The sequence below is a fragment of the Corythoichthys intestinalis genome, chromosome 9, assembly GCF_030265065.1.
Source record: "Corythoichthys intestinalis isolate RoL2023-P3 chromosome 9, ASM3026506v1, whole genome shotgun sequence".
Classification (NCBI taxonomy): Eukaryota; Metazoa; Chordata; class Actinopteri; order Syngnathiformes; family Syngnathidae; genus Corythoichthys; species Corythoichthys intestinalis.
This window is the reverse complement of record NC_080403.1, coordinates 23,653,955-23,665,420: the sequence shown is the minus strand read 5'-3', so window position 1 is coordinate 23,665,420 and position 11,466 is coordinate 23,653,955.

The window sequence follows — 11,466 nt, the reverse complement described above, 5'->3', positions numbered from 1 at the left end:
CCCCGTTGTTCGTAAACTAAATTTCCACACAAAGGCATGTCGAGGTACCATTAACTTAGCAAGGAGAGGTATGAGAGTCATTTTTCGAGTGTCCCAGAGCTCGCGAAGTTTGGGTGGGGGGGGCGCATTTATCAAAGTTTCGTCAGCCGTAATTGCCTGAAGTTGGCGCGCCGGTGTTGTGCCGAAAAATAGCCACTCCACGTGAAATGTCCCCCCTGACGGGAGCGCCCACACGTCACTCGTACAAACAGCCTTTTCTTACCAATCGATGGACACAGAAACGACGTTCTTGTACCGTGAATGTGTATCATTTTACTCTGCTTGAACTGATAAATCGTTTACTGTGACCAACGCTCTGAAAATAGAGCAAGGCTTTATTTTGGGCCCCGCCTCTCCGCAGTCTCTCAGCGCAAGTTAGTCAAAGTTTGCTTTCCGTCCAAGACGGCCGTCCACCGCTCACTTTCGCCGAAAAGTCCGATCCAAATTATTGTAATGCCCCGGATATGGGCAAGAAGGAGAGAAGTCTGTATTTGCTTACCCACTTTATTGTGGTAACAATAATAAAGAAAAACAATAACAAAATAACAGCGGGCTGCTACAACATGCGACCGCTATCTCTCGCTATCTCGCTCGTTCTCCCATTCTTCCTACTCGTTCCCCTTGCGTCTCTTAAGGGGGGGCCTGCATAGTTACGAACATTAGGCTACAATACACAATGAATAGGTGTCCGCTGAACTCCTCCCACTCGGCTGCCGCTAGTTTGAAGCGGCCTTAAAAAATTTTTTTTATTTAAATAAATAAATAAAATACATCTCATTTGCCAGGCGTGGCGGCTTTCATTTTAGTGTGGCGGTGCGCCACAATCTGTTGAAAAAGGGGAATCCCTGATTTTGAACATTACATATATTAGCCGTTATCGTATCGGCATCCGCCTTGAGGAGCAGGAAGTTATCGATATCGGTTTCAAAAAATGATATTGTGCACCCATAAAAAAGAACATTAAAAAAACTCTTTTAAATCAGTGACCAAACTGGCATATAATCAGTCAAAAAATGCAAGGCACATTAAAATAATAATAATAATAATGATAAACAAATACTTTTTTTCTTAGTTGTTGTATCTATTGTCCAACGAGCTATTTTAAAATATAAAACTAGCACTTTGGCTCTATATATGTTTAATAACATGGGTTCGTTTTGTCGTATTATAATACTAAATCAACGTTTTCTTTTTAAATTTATATTAGTTTGTTCTTTGTAGGCATGCTAACGCAGCAGTGTATTTGAAAGCCATAAAACAACGCTTTTTTGTCACTTTTCCACTCGACATTAATTCTCATCGCAAACGCTGCTTTATCTGAATGAGAAGCAATTGAAGCGCCTAATATTCTGTAATTTGAACATATATTGCCTATCCGAGCCAACGTAGACTCGTTTGTAAACTTTAGCTTTAGCAACAGCACTACTGCTAGCTCATTCGGTAGCAGAAACAAACAGGAAATAAAACATCCGTCGCCGTGGCAACCACAAACGTGGCAAAAGAATTCAAGCTAACGAAATTAAAAATGAAAGAAAAGAGGGACTTTTTTACCTGGAGAATCAGCGCTGATTCCATTTTAGGCAAGTGAAGTCTCGACTCTTGCTCCATTGGGACTTTTGCTCTTCTTCGCAGAGAGGAGAATAAACAGATGGCACAGGTGGAGCTAAGTCACTGTGCTTGTTTGCCCCCTTGATGAAGATGATGATGTTGATGTTAACGACGTCTTATTTACACCACCAGCAGTCACCTGGCAGCTGACATAATCACACCCATTCTACATCAGACACAGAAAATAAATTATTTTTAAAAATGCTCACTTTTTATGGACACGACCAAAGGGGTCCATTCATTTAACGGTGTTTATTATTGTAGTGTTAGAAATACACAAAAATCGTGGTATGGGTTTTCTCATTCACATGCTGAACGAGAATACAAATGACAAACAATTTTTCATTACGTCCGCTGTTAAATCGTTGAATAATTGTATTTTTAAAAGCCTTTTCCAAACGGAAAATATAATGTTTATAAAACACAAAAATATCACTGTTTGCAATACAAATAAAATTTTACACATTTTATTGTATTTTCCATTCAATGCCCGTGCTCACCCGGGTTTATATCTTGCATTTTAAAATGTACAAAATAAACATTTTATCATTATTATTATTATTATTATTATTATTATCATCATAAGTAGTAGTAGTAGTAGTGATATAAGCAAAATAAGTTTTATATCCACAACTTTGTGAGTGAGTGCATTTTTCTTATTTTGAAAATATACAACAAATGTGTTTATTAGCAGTTTATCATATCTAGAGAGGGATAGAAAGAGTCCCAAATATTCATGGCATCCACATTGGGAAAAAAATATACTTGTAGGGGCCCGGGTACAAGAGAGCATCAATAGGGACCCCCCACGCCTGCCACCGGCTTATCACGACAACATACCCAGTACTTTTAACGCTTTGCAAGCAATGACAGTGTAAATTTTCAAATGATTTAACTTGAGATGGACAGTTAAATTTAACAGACCGTAATGTGATGTGACACAATATAAACAAACCATTTCCATCTATTGTCCCATGTAGGCTACAATTGAATACAACTGAGAGTGCTATGCCTGCCTGCTAAGCAACAAAACAGTATAACTAAACATCCTGTGCCTGCCCCCTCCACATCCCTGGGGTTATCAAGCCCTCAAACAGTGATGCGCCTCGATTTTTTGACAGCAAAGTCATTTATACCATCAGTAAAATCCAGTTTTTGAGCAAGCTCACGCTCAATATAGAGCATGGCTAGGTTGTTAACCCAATATAAATCCAGCCGCCAGACACGAGTCTGTTCAGGCTCGCGCACCTGCTCCCCACAGACAAGCATACAGTATATCTCTGATCTCCCATTACCTTCTCTCCCCTCGGCTCAAGGCGAGCAGCATGTCTTGTCATACCGCAGCTCAATAGGCTGCAAACGCCCGGTGACAGACTCGAATCGAGCTTTGGTCAGGGTGATTGCGAATGTAAACATTCAGTGTTTGCGGCTGTTGTTCACTTACTGACATCACCGTCCACAGCTAACTCTAGCCCTAACTCTCTGGCTTCTTGTCCCCCTTTTAAAAACTTCATTTTTTTCCCGTTCACCTCTATGATCTTCATCTCTTTTTCTTTTCTTTTCTGCGCACCCGATTTATGACGACCCACCATGTTTAGAGTTTAAAACAATGACAGATTTTAATTTCCCGCTTCAGGGCATGTACATATGCCTTGGGTGCGCCAGAGTGGGGTCAAACCATTCTCTGCCAAGGTAGGGGGGAGGGCGTTGTGCAAATAAAGAAAAAAATATACACCGTATTGGCCCGGATATAAGACGGTGTTTTTGCATTGAAATAAGACTGAAAAAGAGAGGGTCGTCTTATATTCGCAGTCTAGACGTTATACTCGTTTACGACACTAGATGGCGGAAGATATCATTGAAGCGATGTTCTGTCAAGACAGATCTCAGCTACTCTCAAGTTTAACCAGTTTGCATTAATTTTATGGCAATGTTTTTTCAATGTTCAGATTTGTTTCAAGACTACAGTTACAGTTAGACTTCACTTTGATGGTTAATGCAGTTATTGCAATTTTGTTGTTTCATCACAATAGATTGGTTTATTTACATTTAAAAAACCAGAAGCCATTCATTTACGAATGTGTTTGCACTTTAGTTTACATATTTAAATTTTCAGATATTAAGATTTGAATGTGGCAAAATAACATGCTTTTTCTCTCAAATATATTGTTATAATAATTTGTTTCGGATGTACTGTATTTTCTGTATAAAAATTAATTTGGTGTTCAAAAAGTCTTTTTTCAAACTTGATTCTTGAAAAAGAGGGCGTCGTCTTATAATCAGGGCCGTCTTATATTTGGGCCAATACGGGATTTGAAATATCTAATATGTTAAAGTTTTCAAGTATACGTATATCACGTAAAACATAATATTTATTCAGACAATGACTTAAATAAAAAAGAAATATGGTAAATAATGGTAAATTAAAATAAATTAAGGGTCATTCAGGGGCCCCTATGGTCCTGAGGTCCGCGACAACATACTCGGTTGCCCCCCACCGTCGACAGGCTTGATTATGGCTATCCATCCCTCCCAAAATTAGCATAACAATTTCTATTATTTAACTATATATCAAAATGTGAATGACAGACTTAATGAAACTCTTGTGAATCCACATTTGGGAATGATCACAAACCCATGAATACCTAATATGGCAAGATGACATACAGTATCTGGAGTGTCTCACTAAATTCTTTACCTCATTCCTCCTGATTTAATGAGAGTGCTCACAAAGTAGTCGAATATTGTTCCATGAGTGTCAATCTGCGTTTTTCATACAGCCATTATTCAGTGTAGGTGTGTCAAACGCTACGTATGACCAGTCAGCAGAACATTTCATCTAATGTGTGGCAACCTCTCATTCTTGGCATGCACGTAAGGCCTTTCAGCTGTGCTGTCTGGTTGCGCCTAGTCAAGGTGGAGAATGTGCTCTGATACATTCTCTTGCGCATCCTGTTTTTGTTTTCATTGCCCTCCTCTCAGGTCATCCGCTTCATTCCAGACAACCAAAGACACACACACATGGATAAAGAGAGCAGTGGAGGGTGCAGAGGGTCTTAAAGCAACCCACGCTCTTCCTGCTATTGTTTCATCTCAGGGACCCTTGCAAGGGCTAATATCCACTACTCTGGTGGTTCTGTTACCTTGGAGACAAAAAGCTCCTTTTAAACTGCTTGCAGAAGCAGACTGAATAAACAGAACTGACACGGAATAGAGGTACAAAGTCTGTTCTTTGGAGGTAGTATCAGAGTCATTGTGTCAAAAGTCAGTGTTTAATTGTTTTCGCTGAATATTTTAAAAATACAATGTGTCTACCTTTTTCAGGATCTGTACAAAAAGCATCAGCCTGGAATGTGAATTAAAATTTATCTGTTGATCGTAACACTGCTAATAGAGACAAAAATCCCTTTTTGTAAAACCCAGCATTTTTCTGTGGAAGTGTACATAGTTGATACGACAATTTTCCATCTCTGGAGGTAGAGGTGAGCTAACAAAAGGTGTGCTGCTGTCCTTCATGCACAACGCAAGAAATTGGGTAATGAAGTATACTCTACAATTTTACGGCTTCTAAGGAAATATCAGAATTATCAGTGAAAACCAATCTGTTACACTGCATTTTCACACTTTGTGGCTATCTGTTCAGTATAAACAATGGGGGGCGAAGTCAATGCATTATCTTTTCATATTCAGTGGTAGTAATATAGAGGTAGAGAGAAAAATATTGTGATGAATTAACCCTTTCATGCATATTTTGTTATTACACTATTACTACAGGGCACTCATTTAACTCCTGGGCCACCATTGACGGCGCTAGATGTCAATTTTGACTGAGAAGGGCGAATGAATCAATGACATAATGGATTTGACATCTAGCGCTGTCAGTGGCATTGAAACACGAGCATTCACAGCAAGGGCGTGGGTCTTCACATTGGTAGGGACGCTATAACAGCATAACCTGCATATACACTTTTTGCTGGGGACGGGACATTAATTAGACCAAACAGATTGGGTGAACGGGGGTCAGGGCTACATTTCTCACAAATATGCTGATGTGTTGCCTACGTAAAATTGTAAAAAGTTCAAATAGTTATTTTCAAGTCAGAAAATGGGAGAAATCCCCCTTTCATCATATAAAAGAAATTTACAGTGGTTGTGTCTTTGTGTGTGTTATATTTTGGGGGGGGGGGTTAAAGAAATATCTGCATAGCCGGCAAATAAAATTATTATTAAATGAATGATGGAGAAAACAAATATATTTTAACTAATGAATAAATGCACAGTTCAATTAACATTAATGGTCGAAAACACATACAGTACAGGAGGACACTTATCTCTAAGCTGCTTCCTCCTCGAGTTTTGCAGGTTAAGAAGTTCACACAGTTTAATGTTACGCTAACTGTGATGCAGGTCGGACTTTCAGTAGCAAAATTAGTGGCGTGTTCCCCACCTTCACAACACTGACGTCTACTTAGAGTGGCTGCTGCTCCGGCTGGCCAAAAAAACATTTCTAATACCCCTCGTTTATGAATGGGGTGGAGGAGGCGGCATGTTGACATGTATTTCTGTTGGGGTTGTGTGAGTGTGCGTGTTTGTTTGTTCTAGTCATCAGCCAATCAAATGTGCGTTTGAAGGGAAAAAATGGACCGGGACATTCAGCAAGTGAAAAGGAGTAAATGTAAGACTGAACATAATGAAAATACAGAAAATCACTTAATGATGGAAGAGTCAATTCTATTTGTACAACATATGGGAAGACATTATAAATTATTATCATTAATAATTATCATGAATTATGATCATTATATAATTCAAATAAGGTTGCTTAAAAGTTGGTGGGGACAATTTGAGCATCCTAAAAAGTTGCTAGTGTTATGTCCCTACCGTCCCTATGCAAACCTACGCCCCTGATTCACAGCCAGTCTTCCTGGTTTAAATGAATTGGACATCTATCGTCATCAATGGCATGCATTGAGTTAAATAATATGAAAAAAACATCAACTTTAGAGTTCTTACTTAGGGCTGTAACTACTGTGGATTTATGTTTTTATTCAATTTATTTTAATTTAGTTTTTATTAGTGACCACTGTCGCCGAAAGGGTTAAACCGTTGTTCTGCATCAAGAGAATTGACGTTAAATTCAGTGACTTACTAATTTTCCTGGTTTTCAGTTTGAATTAGAGTCACTGAAATGATAGCCCTTTTAACATAACTTGTGAAAGTGGACATTTTGACATCTGTCTGTTTTGTATTCTGAGCGATGTTGAAGTTATTTTCTGGCTGGCTTACTTTGTGACATGTGCGCAGTAAGCAGGATTGCAAAGTTCCTTAAGGCTTTCAGCTGCTTTGGTGGGAGAAGGGCCAGACATCTGCTGCTCACTCTCATGTCACCGCACTAATTGAAAACATTCAATGTGATGATAGAAAGAAATGAAGACAAACGACATTTAGTGTGGCATCACTAAATGTTAATCTTTTTTGGGGGTATTCAGGGAAGCTGGATCATCATCTCGCATGAGATCACATAAAATTTCATCTCATATCACAAAATATCTTGGTATTCCTTATTGAAACTGTGCTTCAGATTATGAAAAAATATATAAAATTGATGAAAACCATTTGTGTGCAAATACTTGATTAGCAGCAGTTTAATCCCATGTCCAAACTCACAAAGAGGAAAGATTTAGCAGAATTGGTGATTACATAAATACATAGACAAAGGGAGCTATACAAGCCCATTTCTATTTTTAACTTGCATTACCAATATCCTGCAGTGGGATTAGGAATCATTTGCAGAACGAGCTGCTGTGAAGTTCAATGAGGGAATGTAAATTATCGTTTGAGTTATTTCCTCATTTTAGACTGTTTGATGCTTTCATTTGTTTCCTCATACTTTCTTTAGCAAGTGATAGCCCAAGCATTCATTTAAAAATGTTGCTTTTCCAGCCTTAAGAATGACTTTTTGTGACTTTCAAGATCATCCTTTTTAGCCCTTTCAGGGACAGCAGTCACTACAGTGGACATCTATTTAAAAGTAATCATCTCAATAGAGTATGTATTGTGATAGTTATACGTCTATTGCCGTCAATAGCAGCCAAAGAATTAAGCTACTGTATGTGAGGTCACAAAACAAAATAAATAAATAAATACAGCAAAGAAATAAAGAAATAAAGAAATAAAATTCCGAGAGCAAAATACACAAGGGCCACACCTATTTAAATTTGTCTTTATTATTCTTTTTTTTTTTTTTTTTTTTTTTCATTACTAATAGCCTGCAACTGGCAGGCAACGAGTTCAGGGTGTACTATGCTCCATGCAGCCCCCTGAGACCCTCATGAGGATAAGCAGTTCAGAAGATGAATGAATGAATGATTTTTTTTTTCCCATTGCAAAATTCATGCAGGCAACACTATTACTAAAATTGGATGTCAATGTGGGGTGCAATATATTGTCCAGCCGATCGCAATTTGTTCCTTGGCCGCATGTTTGAAACCCCTGTCCTATATTGATGTAATAAAAACATTTAAGAAAAAAAAATCTTAATTCCTGCATGACATGGTTAACTATGATATATATATATCAGTTTCATTACTTTTTTTGGGTGTGTGTCGTTACCGTTTCCACTTCAGTTACCAAGTATGGCTCCTTCCCCTACCTACATCAGTAGCACCCCTCAGTGTCTACATGCCTACATCACACATATAAAACTGGTTTCCATTTTATTCAACAATGGAACTGACAATAGTTTTCAATTCACTACAGTACAGTATAATAAAATTTTGATTTTTTTTTTAAATGACATTTTTTGATATCCTGCTTTAAACAAGTTGCAATTTCCCAATTTGGCCACTGAAAGGAGCTCTGACCTTTCAGTTCGTGTCAAACAGATTGAAACTGTTGCCATTTTTGATTCAGAAATGTTGAATACGTGTGGAACATGAATTCAAATGGTCAAGATTTTCATGATGTGCAAACCTCTGTGTGCTTGCATGTTTTGTCTCCAGGTGCTGCTTTTCTTCTTCATAACAAAAGCAAAAGTTGGATGAACAGGGTGACCATTCCACTTGACCAAAATGTTAAATATCCTCTGTGGATTTACATACAGTATTTAATCTAAATGTTAAAATAGTTAACAATATGGCTTTTGTGTCTGGACTAACTCATTAACTCATTCACTGCCATTAATAGCGATAAGTATCAATTGAGATAGCTGACGTTGAATGATTATGTTTCAGTGCCATTGACGGTGATAGACGTCCAACCCATTTGGACTAGGAGGGAGTAGCAGTGATCATTCCATTCCTCCCACTCCAAATGAATTGGACATGTATTGCCGTCAATGACAGCCAAAGAGTTTATTTATGAAAAAACAATGCCATAACAACATTGCTGACCGGTTTCCTGAATTTCACCCTTGTAAGTGCTAATATGCTTAAATTTCAGTGTGACAAATATAAAAACAGCAAATTTTTAACCCTTTCATCAACATTTTTTTTTTGTTTGTTCTTATTTTTTTTTATTGCATTCATATAGGACAGGGACCTCAAACTTCACTTCTGGCCCAGGAACCAATTACAGCCCACGGGGCAATATTTTGAGGCTTCCGTTTGACATATACTGTACTTGCAGTATTATTGTTGCCTGCACGTATTTTGCTATAGGCAAGAAAAACAAAAACAAATAATTTCAAATAAAATTACTGAATTGAATTAACTGAAGGATAAATTTTTTAAATAAAAAACAAACATCCTTATTTTTATAGAAATAAAACCATGTCTTAAAAAAAGGCAAATTAAAAAAAACGTATGAGCAATAAAATACATAATTTTTAATAATAGTATTTTATTTGGAATTAGTTATAACTGCAAAAAATAAAACACATTTTAATACATTGAAAATAACAGGAAAAAAGACACAAATTCAAATAAGCATTTTACTCTAATAATTTTTTTTGTTTTGTCTTGTGTCTTCTGCTGTCAATAATAGGTGTTTTCAATATCGACTTCCCTTATCATGTTAAGGACATTTCTAAACAATATACAGTAGCTAGCATGGTGGATACAACTACAGTATTTCAATTATCACATTCAGTCATTCATTTATAACTACACTAAGAGTAGCCAGAAACTCTATTTAACTGTTCCAGACCTCAGTCGATTTTGTGAGCTGTTACTGAGGGTGTTAACAGCTTTTAGAGGCACTTTTGAAATCCAGCACACATAAAAGGAACAGCATCTTTCGTTGGTGTTTCAGTCACGGCCATTAAGTCTGTGGTTTATGACGCGAGACGAGAAGAAAAGGAAGCGCTGAAAGAAATGTTGTTATTGTGTTTCTGCCAATGCAAAAGATTCATAAACTGATCTGGTTTCATGTCAAATCCTCCAAAGACCTCCAAGCTGTACTTCAGCTGTGTGATATGCATGCTAGGAGAAAGCCCACTTCTATATTGGCACAAAAAAAAATTGCTTTGGCCAACAGATGGAAAACAAACTAACAAACAAACAAACAAAACAAAAAACAAAGGAAGTCCTAAATCTGAATGCCCAACTATAAGATGTAAAGTGAATTTGTTTGTTTTCATAGTATCAATTCAGCAATGTGAGGTGGAGAACGTAGTATTATGTAGTATTGACATCCTATTCTATGCTAGTTGATTGCTAATCCTGGCACCGACAATCTCTCTACCTGATATATACTCTCTACTTTAATATATACTGTTTCCTCGACCTTTTTTCATTTATTTTTTAAACAAATAGATAAAGAAAAATATTTAAGAAAGTATTTGCTAATAATTGAGGCTGAAAAAAGAGGATTTGGACAATTTTGAGTTGAAAAATGTCAGATTCTTCAACTATAGAAACAGATGTTGACTGCTTCAATAATCGATGAGTTGTCAAGTAGTCATTAGAAAAGCACTAGTTTGCCGGTACAATCCCCCCACCCTCTGAAGATTCTCACTAAACTCAAGTATCACAAAATTAATGCATCATAATGTTTTAAATTAAAAAAGAATACATATAATATTGTGGAAAATTCTAAGCACACAAAATAAATCAAACAACTTTCACATTTTTGTACCGTGCTGTCAAATGTGTGACTGCCATATAAGCCGAGACGTTGCCAACATTTTACGAACTCATAAAGATGACTTGCACTGCAGAAGTCTTGCGGCGAAAAAGAGGGGGCGGGGGGGGGGGGGGGGGGGGGGGCTGGGATGGGGGCTAAAATTTAGTGAGGAATCTTTCCTTTTGTTCGCCAGGGGCTGCAAAGCTGTCCATCAACAGACTGTGAGAGTACTTAATAGATAAATGTAATTATTCCATTCAAATTCTTGTCCGTTTTAGACAGTCTGGCCTGTGCTGCTTTAAGTGCTCTTATTGTCTTATTTGAAAGGACTGTCATTTGCATCTGTCAAATTTCCATGTCTATGACACACACAGATTCATTCATGCAAGCTCTGTCCAATTAGACTACACTTTAACAAGTAACTATCTTTAATCACCAAGTGATATGCCATATGTCCATCCACTGTTAACTAACTCAAGCAGTGAACGTCCAATCCATTTGAACTGGGAGAGCTGTTGTCATAGAGATGACAACAGAAGTGGGAACATGGAAGATATTTGACTAAAAATGAAATAGAATTTAGCGGCAGAAAAGTAGCGCATAGTGATAGATCGGCGATTCATACAAATAATATATGTTAAAAATAGTTGTTGATTTTTTCTATTTTTTGGTGGGGGGTGTCATTTGCTCTGAGTCCGCAGAGAGGTGTGCCATGGTCCGGTCGTGGACCGCAGACCGCTAATTGAGGACCCCAGA